General features: G+C 41.8%; 1 protein-coding gene across 1 annotated transcript in view; it reads left to right on the top strand.

Moving 5' to 3' along the window:
- Positions 1-14,859, top strand: part of PHYHIPL (phytanoyl-CoA 2-hydroxylase interacting protein like) — a 176,369-nt gene that overhangs the window by 78,394 nt on the left and 83,116 nt on the right. The gene's annotated exons all lie outside the window — the stretch shown is intronic.

The following is a 14,859-nucleotide window of genomic DNA, read 5'->3' as shown; positions in this document are numbered from 1 at the left end:
ATATCGGGCATTTTATACTGGTACATTATGGGGGCACTAGGGGGGAGAGGAGCACTATGGGGGCATTTACTGGGGTCACTATGTAGGGGTATTTTATACTGGCACATTATGGAGGCACTATGGGGACATTAGCTCAACTGGGGACATTACAGGGGGGTATTTTTTGCACTGACACATTATAAGGAGAATTATTTCTACTGGGGGAAGGCATTATGGTGGGCTTTATTACTCCCCCATGGTATGAGCCCCCTAGTAGCAGCACCAGACTCTCCCTGCTCTGCTATCCCTCTGCCCCTTCTCCAAATCCTTATTATGAAATCTTTCTCATTAGGATAAAACACATCATCAGCTCCGCCGAGCCCCCGGCCAAAGTGTGGAAGTGGCGTCCGAGATCCCCAAGGGCCAAGCCAAGTAATTGTAAGTTTTCATATGAAATATGTTTGTTATATACATATAGCCTACACTGTCAGGTGTCACCCAGGGGGGGGTGACACCATTTTCTACCGCACCGGGTGACACCAGCCCTAGCAACGCCACTGCATGGGGCACTTTACCTTTTCACCTACTGTCTAAACTATTGATTACCAAACAACCCCAAACAGGTATTTATCCAAACAAAGCCAGTTTGACTGCAGGGAAATGTGGAATTAAATGGGGGTGGTAATTCAGTGATTCACTTTTTGTTAGCAACTCTATACCGTAGCTAATGAAACGAGGGTCTCAAGTGGAAAAAAGCTTCTTTTCTATGACATTCATATTCACAAGTAAAGAAAGAAAAACATGTTTTTTAGGTTGTTATAGGTTTAGTAAAAGAGTCCACTAATGGAAAATACCCCTCTGGGACCTATCTTCTGAATGGAGGTTCCCCAGCCCTCATGTGGCCTGTTTATGTAGGTTCTGGCTGACACATCTAGGTGGAGTATATATGGAGAGGAGGTGAGGCTTGGCTGTTTTTATGACTTTCCTATTAGTGAGTGAAATGAGCCATGAACATGTATTGACTATCTCCCCATATATTTGCTGCCTGGATGCAGCAGTCTGCCTTACCCAATGGGGTTTGGTTAATGGGACCCCTATTCAGGAGATACTAATGTGTCCTTCCTTACCTTTCCTCTTGGTGCAAAATCTGTGGCATGAGATGACCAGCTTTAAAAATATATAATATAGATATGATTTAGCGATATTCTGTCATGAGATGTCTATCCTACATGTGTCTATGTGAGGCCACCCAGTCAATGCGTTGTGAATTGCCCTTTTGTAATTGGCCCTTTTATGGTTATTGAGCATCTCAGCATCAATCAATATTGCATATGTGTGGGGTGATCAACCCTTGACACCCACACATACAATCCTTTCAGGACACTTATCCTCACAGGTCAAGTGTACCAATGGCGGTCGCCTCCAGGGACCTGGTGGCGTATCTGCAGGTGGTGTACAACAACTACCTCTAGGGAACTCCTCCCCCCTCACTTGCTCCTTGTCAGGACGAAGCTGGGCAGTCAGAGCACTGCTTAGGGAGAACTGAGGGCTTTTGTCAGGAGGTTGTGGAGTACGGGAATAGGGCTCCTTTCATTAGGGCACTAATAGGGGCTGAGACCCAGCATCCCTCCCCCCCCCCCTTCCTCCCTCCCTCCCTAGAGTTTTAGTATACTCACCACAAGTAGGGTGGACCCCCACCCTGCTCTTCTATTTTTTCTGCACCTTATCCTAGGGCATTTATTTTATCATAAATATTATTAAAAGTTAAATATTAAAGGTGTCCATTATAACAGCAACAGTAAGGCCACATACATGTCCGCCTGAGCCAGAAAATCAGACATTACTTCTTATTGTATTTTGTTTGATAAACCCCCAGAAATACTGGTACCCTTATGCTTAGATAGATAGATAGATAGATAGACAGACAGACAGACAGATGGATGGATACACTCACACATAGATAGACTCAAAGTATGTGGATAAGATATCACAGGGCGCAAAAATCCAATCCAGATGGTGATAGTGAAGAAATACTTTTATTGCAGAAGTACAACGCGTTTCGGGGAATAGTTCCCCTTCATCAGGTACATAACCTGGTTATGTACCTGATGAAGGGGAACTATTCCCCAAAACGCGTTGTACTTCTGCAATAAAAGTATTTCTTCACTATCACCATCTGGATTGGATTTTTGCGCCCTGGGATATCTTATCCACATACTTTGTATCTTACCACTTCTTGGAGACCTCGGGTATCTCCTACAAGAAGTCATCCCTTCGCGGCTGCAGATCCACCATCAAATCGTGACTCCGGTACACGTCTTGACAAGGTGAGCCTTGCATTGGAACCATTTATTTTACCTGTCTACAAACGGTATTACCCTATGGTGCGCCCTGTTTTATCTTTAACAGTATAAAGTACATAGATAGACTGACAGACACAGATAGATAGATAATAGGATGATAGATAGATTAGATATAGATAATAGGATAGATAGATAGATAGATAGATAGATATAAACGGATGGATGGATAGATAGATATTTAGATAGATAATAGGATGATAGATATATAAAAAGACAGACTGATTAGTGATATTATTTATTGATCTTTTACTTCATTGATGTGGATATATTCTTTTTGTTGGCCTAGTAGGATATTCCTCTCGTTCTCTAGCAGTTTCAGTATATAACCCATATGGACTACATGTACTGTAGTTTGTATTGACTGACCCAAGTCCGTCAGCAGACTTTAGAATCCTAACTAATTGAAATAGTTTACGCATCTGTACTTCTAGTATGTCTGCTTCCTGTTATGGATAGAAAGGATCTATATGATTTGTATGATCCTAACTTTTTATTGCCACAATTACCAGCTATATAAAATACTAAGTGTCTCTTCTGCAGTAAAATAACGATTACAGCCATTTAAGCTTCCAAGATTCACAAAATTATACCTTCTCCTCTTTATTTCCTCAGAGGAAATTATGTCTGAATGACGTATTTGTTAATAAGAAATTACATTGATGCCTATCTTTTATTAGCTTGGTGCTCTATTAATTTTCTATATTATCCATGAATTTCGAGTTGTAAGATAACAAGTTGGATCTATAGCCATGGGCATAAGGATCATAGAGGAAGGCCTTGCAGATGCTATAGTTTTGTGAAGATGGTGAGAGCACAACTCAGACTGGACCCATCCCCCTTCCATGGAGGCAGTGTAGGCCTGTACAGAGCTCTAGCCTCCACACACATAAGATAGAAGAATCAACATGAAGGCTTAGTGGTGGACTGGGCTCACTTAGGCCCACCAGAGGAGCTCATCTTTCTTCTCTATGGAACATCTGCATGTCCACCTTTCATTGCATTATACACTTTGCTGTTATCTTTAGATACACAGGGTATACTAATAGGATCTAATAGGTTACTTCCACCCATAACACATAGACACTACAGGTAAGTGCTCTATTCTACATTAAATTGAGTTGTTTGCTGGACTGTTGGGGCCCATTATTGTGTGAGAGACTTTGCCAACAACAAGACCTTCTGGTAATCGGGTTAGCCATTGAGCCCTACAACTATGAAATTAAAGGGCATCTGTCAGCAGATTTGTACCTATGAAAATGGCTGACCTGTTACATGTGGTTTGCAGCTGAAGGCATCTGTGTTGGTCCCATGTTCATATGTGTCCTCGTTACTGAGAAAAATGATATTTTAATATATGCAAATGAGCCTCCATTAGAAACGAGGGAGTTGCTATTACACCTAGAGGCTCTGCTTTCTGCAACAGCCACTCCCTTTCCACTTTCATTGACAGGGTCAGACAGTAAAAACATCATCACGCCTGGTCCTGTCAATCAAAGGGGAGAGGGCGCGGGAGTTGCATAAAGAGCAGAGCCTCTAGGAGTAAAGACAACGCCTCCTTTGCTCCTTGAGGCTCATTTGCATGTATTAAAACATAATTTTTCTCAGTAATGTGGAAACATATGAACATGGGACCAGCACAGATGCTGTCAGCTGCCAAGCACACATGTAACAGGTCAGCCAGTTTCGTAGGTACAAATCTGCTGACAGATGCCCTTTAAGACCACACACTATTGTGTCACTAACACATAACGACATAGCCTATAAATGAAGACAACACTATTGTTACAACAATAGAACACACTCATGAAATAAATCCAACCAATACTGTGACACCATTAGTATAGAAAACATCTAACAAAAAAAGACAAACATTGTGACATCATCAATACTGTCTATGCATAATGGTAAACATTATTGTGACATCATCCTCATAATTATGATATCACAGCCTAGTGTTAAAGACACAGAACACTGTGACACAATAACAATAGACACAGCCAATGAATAAATTCAAACATTACTGTGACAGCATCAAAACAGAACACAGCCTAACAATAGTGACTAGGGATGAGCGAATCGACTTCGGATAAAACATAATACTTCGTTTGAATACTGTATGGAGCGAGTGGTACCTTGGAACCGAACCCGAGTTCGGGAAATGTATTTTTTTTGCAGTAGAAATTCATTAATGAAGTTATTATGCAAAGTCTTGCGAGACTTCGCAAAGTAATAACTTCGGCTAATAGGAGTCAATACATTCTGAGCGCTCCGTACAGTATTCATACGAAGTATTATGCGAATCGACTTTGAATGAAACATCTTAAGTCGATTCGCTCATCCCTAATAAAGACACATACAATTGACACAACTGACAATAGAATACAGCCAAGGAGCAAAGACACAAACTAATGTGACACTGTTATTACAGAAGTCATCCTAGAAGACAGAAGACACTGGGGCTCATTTACTAAATACTGGTGTTTCACACTCCACTCTGGTATAAGATGCCACTAATTCATGAAGAGGAGCAGTCCTCTTAAAAAATGTCACATCTGTGATGTCTGTGCACCATCTGAATCCCACACTCTGAATTTACTGGCGTAAATTATAACTAATGTGTTGGGCCGCAGTGGCCCTGCCACCTTCCACTAAGTTCAAACACTTTTTTTTTTATTTTTATGGTGAGAGCAGCGGAGAAAGTCCAAAAGTAATAAAATGTGCAAAATGCTGTTTGCGCAAAATTTGTGACTTTTTTACATGAGAACACTAGCATACAAAACGTTGTAAATGACCTCCAATTAATACTGTGACATCATCACACTTTAATGAAACCTGTGAATTAAGTCAAACACTACTGTGACATCATCAACACAGTCTATGATGAAACACAAACACTATTGCAATGTCAATCGAATTGAACATAGCAAAAAGCACAGAACAAAATATCAACTGTGACATCATCAGCCGAGGAATAAAGGCAAACAGCCTAGGAACAAAGGCAAACACTATGATCACATCATCATTATACTACAAAGCTTAGGAATAAAGACAGCGACGTTGTGAAATTAATATAGATCACAGCTTAGGAGTAAAGGCAAATACTATTATCACACCGTCATTATATTATAAAGCTTAGGCATAAAGAGAAGCACAATTGTGAAATTGATGTAGATCACAGGCTAGGAATATTGTCACACACTAGGGTCACTTCATCACATTAGAACACAGTTCAGGAACAAAGACACAGGCTGTGAGATCATTGATGTCATTAGCCTAGGATACAGACTGAGGCCTCTTCCACATGGCCGTTGTGGGTCCATTCCGTGCATTGGGCAATGTCCGTGCGGCGGCCGGGACGGATTGAGACCCATTCAACTTTAATGAATCCATGATCCGTCCGCACCACAAGTTCTATTTTTTTTGCGGTGTGGAGGCACGGACAGAAACACCCTAGTGCTTCCAATCCGTGCTTCCATTCCCCATCTTCGTGATTGCGGACCCATTCAAGTGAATGGGTCTGCATCTGTGATGTGGAGCGCAATACGGCCACGGGCACACAACGTTTGTGTGCAAGAGGCCTAAGAGGCACATTTATTAAGACTGGCATTTTAGACACCGCTCTTAATAAGCCCCTGCGCTGGTGGTGGATTGCTAAAGTTATGACGAGACGCCAGCCTCTACATAACCTCTGTGTATCTACCGCCGTTACTATGATGTTCATCCGTATACAGTTTCATTGCTTGTCAGGAGCACATCTCTGTTTACATGGAAAGATGCGCTGCTGACAATGATGGCATCTTTCTTGTGACACCAAAATCCGAACATCTTTCCATGTAAACAGAGATGTGCTCCTGACAAACGGTTAGGTGATCAGCAGAACATTTATTTGGGTCAATTATCAGGAACATACTGTTCATACAGCGTTCGGCCATATAATAGTAAATGCAGCTGAACAGGAAGAGAAAGGCACACATACGGTTAGCGCCTGCAGCCTGTGTGAGTGCTGTGGAGGCAGTGGCATAGGTGGAGCAAGGGACGGGTAGGTACTAACTAAACAGTCTTTCTTCCACAAGAAAGCACAAAGATCTGATTACCTACAATGCCCAGAGAACCCCTTTAATACGGAACAGAGCCTAAGAATAAAGATTACCACTGTTCTGACATCATCCGTGTAGAGCGCAGCCTAGGAATAAAGACAAAAACTACAGTCTAAGGAATACAGACATGAACTATTGTGACATCATCATGAAGCTAGGAATAAGGACAAACACATTTATGACATCATTAATATAGAAATAAGACTAGGAATAAATGCACAGACTATTAAGACATCACCACACTAGAGGACAGCATAAGTATAAAGTGTTATACCTCCTGGGGGGTTGGATGCCAGAGCACTTGCCTGCCTTTTGTCCTTGGTTCCCTGGCACTTTATGCTTCTGGTTCTAGCTGGCAGGCATGATGGAGTAATGCTCCTCCGCCACTCACACAAGCTGAGGCACGCTTCTTGGCTTCCCTAGCTAATATCTTCCATATGGTTAAAACACATACACACCCCAGCATGCACGCCTCAATCTTACCCATTCTACAGTTGACCACCTTTGGTTATTTAAGACATCTTCCCGTGTGGGAAGGTGCCAGAGCAATAGGTTTTGTAGTCCACTAGACACTGCAAAGATGTGTTATATTCTGTCTGACTACTTGTGCTTGACCTCTGCCTGACTACTGCATTTAGACCCTCTGCTATGTTACTTTTTTTTTTAATATCTCTTTATTTCCATCATCTCAAAATTCATCATCAATAGATTAGATAAAAGTTACATTTTTAATCCATCAGAAAGAAAACATTCTAATCTTTTTCTATACATACCCAAATATTTTTACTCCCCAATTACCCACCCTCCTACCACCCTTATGGGGGGGGGGGGGGGGGAACGTGTAATACAACAAAACAAAAACAAAAAAAAACTCAATCTATCCAGCCCTAAAGTAACCACCTCTTCCATATTTCATCAGCAGTTTTTTCTTTTCTACTATGGCCCTCCATCACCCGTTCTTCTTTAATCAAGTCGTCAACTGCTTTTCTCCACTGCCGAGCTGTTGGAGGGTCAGCCCCTACCCATTTCTTAAGTATTAAGAGTCTAGCTTGAAATAGCACCTTACTCAGGACCATACGTATATCTCTATTTAGACCCAGGTGTTCGGTTGCCGACAAAATACAAGTCATGGGATCTTCTGATATTTGAACCTTCAAAATTAGGTATATAGTATCTGTTATTTCTGTCCAATATCTGAACAATCTTGGGCATCTCCAAAAACAATGTATTAAATCAGCATTCTCTCCCCCACATTTTACACAATCATCCGAAGCTCTAACACCCATTCTTTTCAATATCCATGGGGATCTATGCAACCTATGGACTACAAAGAATTGTGAAATCTTATGTGAACCCCTGTTTGAGACTCGAGAATAGTTCTTTAAAGCATCGTTCCATATTTCTTCCGTAAAGAATTGAAGTTCATTCTCCCATTTTTTCCTAGCTAATATTGTGACCCGTTTCTTTTTTCCCTGCATCAATATCTTATATCTTTTTGCCGTTATTCCTCCTCTTTCACCCACATTAGTAAATTTGTGCAATAACTCAGATCTTTCCATCTTATATTTATCCTCTTGCATAGCTGACCTCAATGCATTCCTAAGCTGAAAATATTTATATCCTTATGCGGTATACCAAACTCTCCAACCATTGTATTAAAGTCTTTCAATTTACCCTGTTCAAATATCTGGTTTAAGTATTTCATCCCATTTTTTTCCCAGTTTATATACGTCTTAATCCCCTGCAGTTCCTTAAGGTTAATATTTTTCCATATAGGTGTGTATTGCAAAAACCCTTTAATCTCTAGTATTTTTTTAATTTCCACCCATGTGTATTCCAGTAAGTTTAAAACTCTATTTCCTATACTATTTCTCCCCAGTGTACCCGATTCCAGCACCTCTAAAAAGTTCCATTCTTCTTTCCATCCCAATCTATTTACTACCTGCCTACCCACCAGACCATCTATACTACTACTACTTTATTTGACCATATTGTGTAATTATATAGTAAAAAAAAACAATTCGGAACTGCTAATCCGCCTTCTCTCACTGGAAGCTGAAGTATCTCTCTCTTTATTCTGGGAATCTTACCTTTCCAGAGGAAATCTCCAATTAAACTATCAAGTAGTCTAAAAGTATCCTGCGACAACCTAACTGCTATGTTACTTGACTTCAGCCTGCTTCCTGGATTCAAACGTGTGGTGCCTGCTTTGGCCTGTTACTGGATTGCACAAACACTGCATGCCCAATATTTGTATTGTCTCTGACCACAATTTTGCCTGATCTCTTGGTTCTCCGTAGTGATGTTTCTAAACCCATGAGAGCAGGGGCGTAGCTAAAGGCTCATGGGCCATGGTGCAAGAGTTAGGCTTGGGCCCCCCTTCCCTCAGTGCTTTGTGTGTCTTCTTATGCAGCACAAGGGTCTTTGGGCCCCCTCAGGCTCCTGGGCCCGGTAGCGACTGCTACCTCTGCACCCCCTATAGCTACGCCCCTGCATGAGAGTCAGCAGCCAATGAATGGAGATTACTCCTTGAGGTAGCAGCCTGTTTGTTCTCCTGCAACGGAGTCCAGATCCTTGTATAGGGGTTAAAGGTTTAAGACCAAGAAGTCCACATACGTAACACCCTTAGGAGTTGCCTCAAGTCAAAGATGTTCAGTGGCACTGCTGATCCACATCTGCTTCCATAACATAAAGTCAAACACTATTATGATTATGATCATTAATAAAGAAAACAGCTTGGGAATAAAGGCTGGCATATTTGTGGCATCATCATCACAGCCTAGAAATAATGGCACATGCTTCTATTACATCATTATTATGGAACCAACCCTAGGGATAGAGGATTAAAATATTGCTACATCCTCACAATAGTACAGGTCCTTCTAAAAAAAATTGCATATTGTGATAAAGTTCATTATTTTCTGTAATGTACTGATAAACATTAGACTTTCATATATTTTAGATTCATTACACACCAACTGAAGTAGTTCAAGCCTTTTATTGTGTTAATATTGATGATTTTGGCATACAGCTCATGAAAACCCAAAATACCTATCTAAAAAAATTTGCATATCATGAAAAGGTTCTCTAAACGAGCTATTAACCTAATCATCTGAATACACTAATTAACTCTAAACACCTGCAAAAGATTCCTGAGGCTTTTAAAAACTCCCAGCCTGGTTCATTACTCAAAACCGCAATCATGGGTAAGACTGCCGACCTGACTGCTGTCCAGAAGGCCATCATTGACACCCTCAAGCAAGAGGGTAAGACACAGAAAGAAATTTCTGAACGAATAGGCTGTTCCCAGAGTGCTGTATCCAGGCACCTCAGTGGGAAGTCTGTGGGAAGGAAAAAGTGTGGCAGAAAACGCTGCACAACGAGAAGAGGTTGGGGGGACCTGCGGAAGCAGTGGACTGAGTCTGGAGTAGAAACATCCAGAGCCACCGTGCACAGGCGTGTGCAGGAAATGGGCTACAGGTGCCGCATTCCCCAGGTCAAGCCACTTTTGAACCAGAAACAGCGGCAGAAGCGCCTGACCTGGGCTACAGAGAAGCAGCACTGGAATGTTGCTCAGTGGTCCAAAGTACTTTTTTCGGATGAAAGCAAATTTTGCATGTCATTCGGAAATCAAGGTGCCAGAGTCTGGAGGAAGACTGGGGAGAGGGAAATGCCAAAATGCCTGAAGTCCAGTGTCAAGTGCCCACAGTCAGTGATGGTCTGGGGTGCCATGTCAGCTGCTGGTGTTGGTCCACTGTGTTTTATCAAGGGCAGGGTCAATGCAGCTAGCTATCAGGAGATTTTGGAGCACTTCATGCTTCCATCTGCTGAAAAGCTTTATGGAGATGAAGATTTCATTTTTCAGCACGACCTGGCACCTGCTCACAGTGCCAAAACCACTGGTAAATAGTTTACTGACCATGGTATTACTGTGCTCAATTGGCCTGCCAACTCTCCTGACCTGAACCCCATAGAGAATCTGTGGGATATTGGGAAGAGAAAGTTGAGAGACGCAAGACCCAACACTCTGGATGAGCTTAAGGCCGCTATCGAAGCATCCTGGGCCTCCATAACACCTCAGCAGTGCCACAGGCTGATTGCCTCCATGCCACGCCGCATTGAAGCAGTCATTTCTGCAAAAGGATTCCCGACCAAGTATTGAGTGCATAACTGAACATAATTATTTAAAGGTTGACTTTTTTTATATTAAAAACACTTTTCTTTTATTGGTCGGATGAAATATGCTAATTTTTTTAGATAGGAAATTTGAGTTTTCATGAGCTGTATGCCAAAATCATCAATATTAAAACAATAAAAGGCTTGAACTGCTTCAGTTGTGTGTAATGAATCTAAAATATATGAAAGTCTAATGTTTATCAGTACATTACAGAAAATAATGAACTTTATCACAATATGCTAATTTTTTTAGAAGGACCTGTATATAACATAGATATAAAAAAAAGCACTATTGTGCCATCATTAATGCACAGATGTGAACACCCTCACTTTAACTCATAATTACTTACAAAAGTTTGCTAACAAAACACAGCAAAACACAGCACAATCACTAGGCGGCCACATGTAGACTTAAGATAAACATCTTGCGGCACAATGTTGTGAAATCATGTTTTAAAAAAGCCGCTCCGCTTTTGATACACATATCAGGACATGAACACCAATACATGTGGGGGAGAACCAATATCATCCGGATATTCCCCTAATATGCAACACAAACAACCCGCCAATCCGGATAGGAAGTAATAAAATATATATCTTTTTTAGTACATAATGCATAAAATATCAATTAAAATGAGTTGGAGGTGAAAATACACATGCAGCTAAATTGCCACACAGGGGATTACAGATGGTATAAACACAAAGGTATAATTCAATCTTACAAAGATAGGGGTATAAGGTCACCGCATAAAGTGCATAAGATCATAGCAAAAGGTGCCAAGTATCAAACTACAAATGGGTAATAGACCTAAATATTCTCCACATTACAATGAATATACCTGTAAAGATATATATTTATTACTTCCTATCCGGATTGGCTGTTGTTTGTGTCACATATCAGGACATGTCCAACCAAGAGAAAAAGTAAGGAAGGATTTATTTGTAGAACACAGCCTATAAGTAAAGGCTGACATTACTGTGACATCATCAATATAGAAATGAGCCTAGGAATAAAGAGACACACTGTTATGACATCATGAGATAAGCGAATTTCTAAAAAATGTGATTCAGCCGGTTCACCGAATTTTCAGAAAAGATTTGTTTCTATTTGAATTTATTTGCAGCGAATCTCGTTAAAAACGCCTATTTCCTGGCTGCAGAGAGCCTGTATAGTGGTGGAGAACACTGTGCCTTGCAGAAACACGCAGAGGGAGTCTGCTGTGGTAGTGAAACAATATTGTGAGTCAGTATGACATGCAGATGACAGGCGTCGCTCTTAGAATCACTGCACACTTCACTTATTTGGGCAGTTATAGGGCCAAAACTGACCAAATAACTAAAGTGTCATCTCAGTTTTACAGGTCGATGTTAGTGCCAGGTATAAAGAACCGTGCAGAGGCCCAAGATCCTACTGTAGTGTAAAAGAGCGCACTCCTTTTACACCGTCATCAGCTGATTCCACATAGATGTCTACAGAACCTGTTCTATTAAACGCTTATACAAGTAGACCCCCCCTCAAAAGAGTGGAGAGGGTGTCAGCAGTAAGCTTGTGTTGACGTCTCTGATTATTTTGCCCTTCCTCTGATCCGTCAGAACAATAGTCCGCAAAAAAACAGATCCTGTCTGTTGAGCATCTACCTTCACTCGGTCAGCATCTGGTCAGTAATCCATCAGTATTGCTAAAGCCCCCCAAAAAAACACGAGTGGATCCAAAACAGAGATGACACGTGAATATTTGCATGTCTTCTGTGTTTTGTACACACTCCTGATTTTGGCTACTAAAAGGCCTTACAGCTGCTACACAGACAGGATCCTTTGTGCGTCTCATTTTTTCTTCCTTCTGACAGATCAATAGAAAGGTCAAATAAATGATGATGCCAACCAGGCAAAAAAAGGCAAAATAGCGGCCCAGTCATGGAGAGGGGAGGGTCGGAGAACGGCTTGAAAAGTCCACAGAGTGGCCCAGTGACATAGTGGGGAGGTGACAGCAGCAGCAGCATGAGGAGACCACAGAGTGTTCCATTTACATAGTGTTGAGGTGGCAGCATGAGGAAGCCACAAGTGGCCCAGTGACATAGTGTTGATGTGGCAGCAGCATGCGGAAGCCACAGAGGGGCCCAGTGACATAGTGTTGAGGTAGCAGCAGCATGAGGAGACCACAGAGTGGCCCAGTGACATAGTGGGGAGGTGGCAGCAGCAGCATGAGGAGACCATAGAGTGGCCCATTTACATAGTGTGGAGGTGGCAGCAGCAGCAGCATGAGGAGGCCACAGAGTGGCCTGGTGACATAGTGTTGAGTTATCAGCAGAATGAGGAGGCCACAGAGTGGCAAGGTGACATAGTGTGGAGGTGGCAGCAGCAGCAGCATGAGGAGGCCACAGAGTTTTTTGCCACTAATACATGCCAAAAAGGGCTTTAGAACATATAACTGCACCGCACAAAGGGCTAATAAGACATATAAATATTTCCTAGTAATACACCCTGTTAATGGCTGTATCACACAGCACTTGCACCCCAATAAAAAGATTTGCTGGAATCACAGAGGTATCATCTATTGCAAACCTGAAAGCAGCAGTATAATGGCAATTTGGATCCCCAGTCAGTGCAGCAAGGTGTAATAGGATTGTTCCTTTTACCCAGGCTGTACGCTCCCCTATTGGACCCTGTTCTCCTTTTATAGTGTGGAATAATTCCTCCCTATCCTTTCCCTACACTTCTAATGATCTTTCCCTAAACTTCTATTCAGCAAAATAAAAGTTTTAAAGTCTTTCCTAGCACTGTCTCTAGCGCCTGCTAATGTCTCTCCCTGCACTAAGTACACTGGAAAATGGCTGAATCCAAGATGGATGAGGCTACTTATAGGGCTGTGACATCACAGGGCTGCTGATTGGCTGCATGCATGGCATTGTGGGTGATCCTTCGTTCCCAGAGTTCTTTGCTCCATGTCATGTGCAGCAGCCATTTTGGGGAAAAAATTGATTCATTACCACAAAGTGTCAGGAAATTCGGATTTGGTGCAAATCGAATTTTTCCCTGAAATTTGGATCGAATTCCACTTCATCAACTTTGATTTGCTCATCTCTAGACATCATCAATACAGAATTCAGCCTAGGAAGAAGGACAAAATCTACTGTATTGTCCTGGCAATAGTACAAGGCATATAAATATATATTGTTATGTCATCAATATAGAACACAGCCTAAACTCTAACACTATAATAACATCTTCAATAGAGAACGCATCCTTAGAATAAGACAGTCCCCTTGCTCACCTGTTAAAGGGGTGGAAAAAAAGCTCTAATTCCTGATCCCTCCCGATACACAGGAAATGACAGCTCAGCCAATCATTGACTGAGGTGTGAGCGGTCATTTCCTTTCTGGCAAGAGGGACTAGGAAATAGAGACCTGTGGGGGACTGGCAAGCGTTCCAACAGAAACAGGAGGGCATCAGTAAGGCTACTTTCACACTCGCATTTTGTGCAGATCCATTCAGATAATACAACCGTCTGCATACGTTCTGAACGGATCCGTTTGTATTATCTTTAACATAGCCAAGACGGATCCGTCTTAAACACCATTGATATTCAATGGAGGACGGATCCGTTTTCTATTGTGTCAGATTGTGTCCGTCCCCATTGACTTACATTGTGCGCCAGGACGGATCCGTTTGGCTCAGTTTTATCAGACGGACACCAAGCAGCGTTTTGGTGTATGTCTCCAAAGCGGAATGGAGACTGAACTGATGCATTCTGAGCGGATCCTTTTCCATTCAGAATGCATTAGAATGCAAACTGATCCGTTTTGGACCGCTTGTTAGAGCCCTGAACGGATCTCACAAACGGAAAGCCAAAACGCGAGTGTGACAGTAGACTAAGATGACTTTACCGATTTGTTATTTTCCATGTTGGCTGGACAACCCCTTTAAAACCACACTAGAAAAGGGCACAGGATGAGGGAACTTTTGTTGCAGGGGTAGCTGGAGAATTTAGTTAGTGTGTTTTTTATTTTTTATTTTAAACATGTAGCTGGAAAAAAAAACTTCGTTCAATATTGAATATAGTTCAGCACCACTCGGTATATCCATATGTGATTTGGGACCTCAGCACTGTGCAAAAATAAAGCCACTCATTATTATACGGCATGTCAAGTAACCAGTGAAGTCAGATGACGGGCAGAGCTGAGGATTAGCTGGTAACGTAAAGGTAGATTTATGGGAGTTCAGGCGTGATCTGCTCTCTGATACAT

This window comes from Bufo gargarizans, chromosome 6, assembly GCF_014858855.1.
Source record: "Bufo gargarizans isolate SCDJY-AF-19 chromosome 6, ASM1485885v1, whole genome shotgun sequence".
Taxonomy (NCBI): Eukaryota; Metazoa; Chordata; class Amphibia; order Anura; family Bufonidae; genus Bufo; species Bufo gargarizans.
This window is presented reverse-complemented; position numbering and strand designations above follow the sequence as displayed.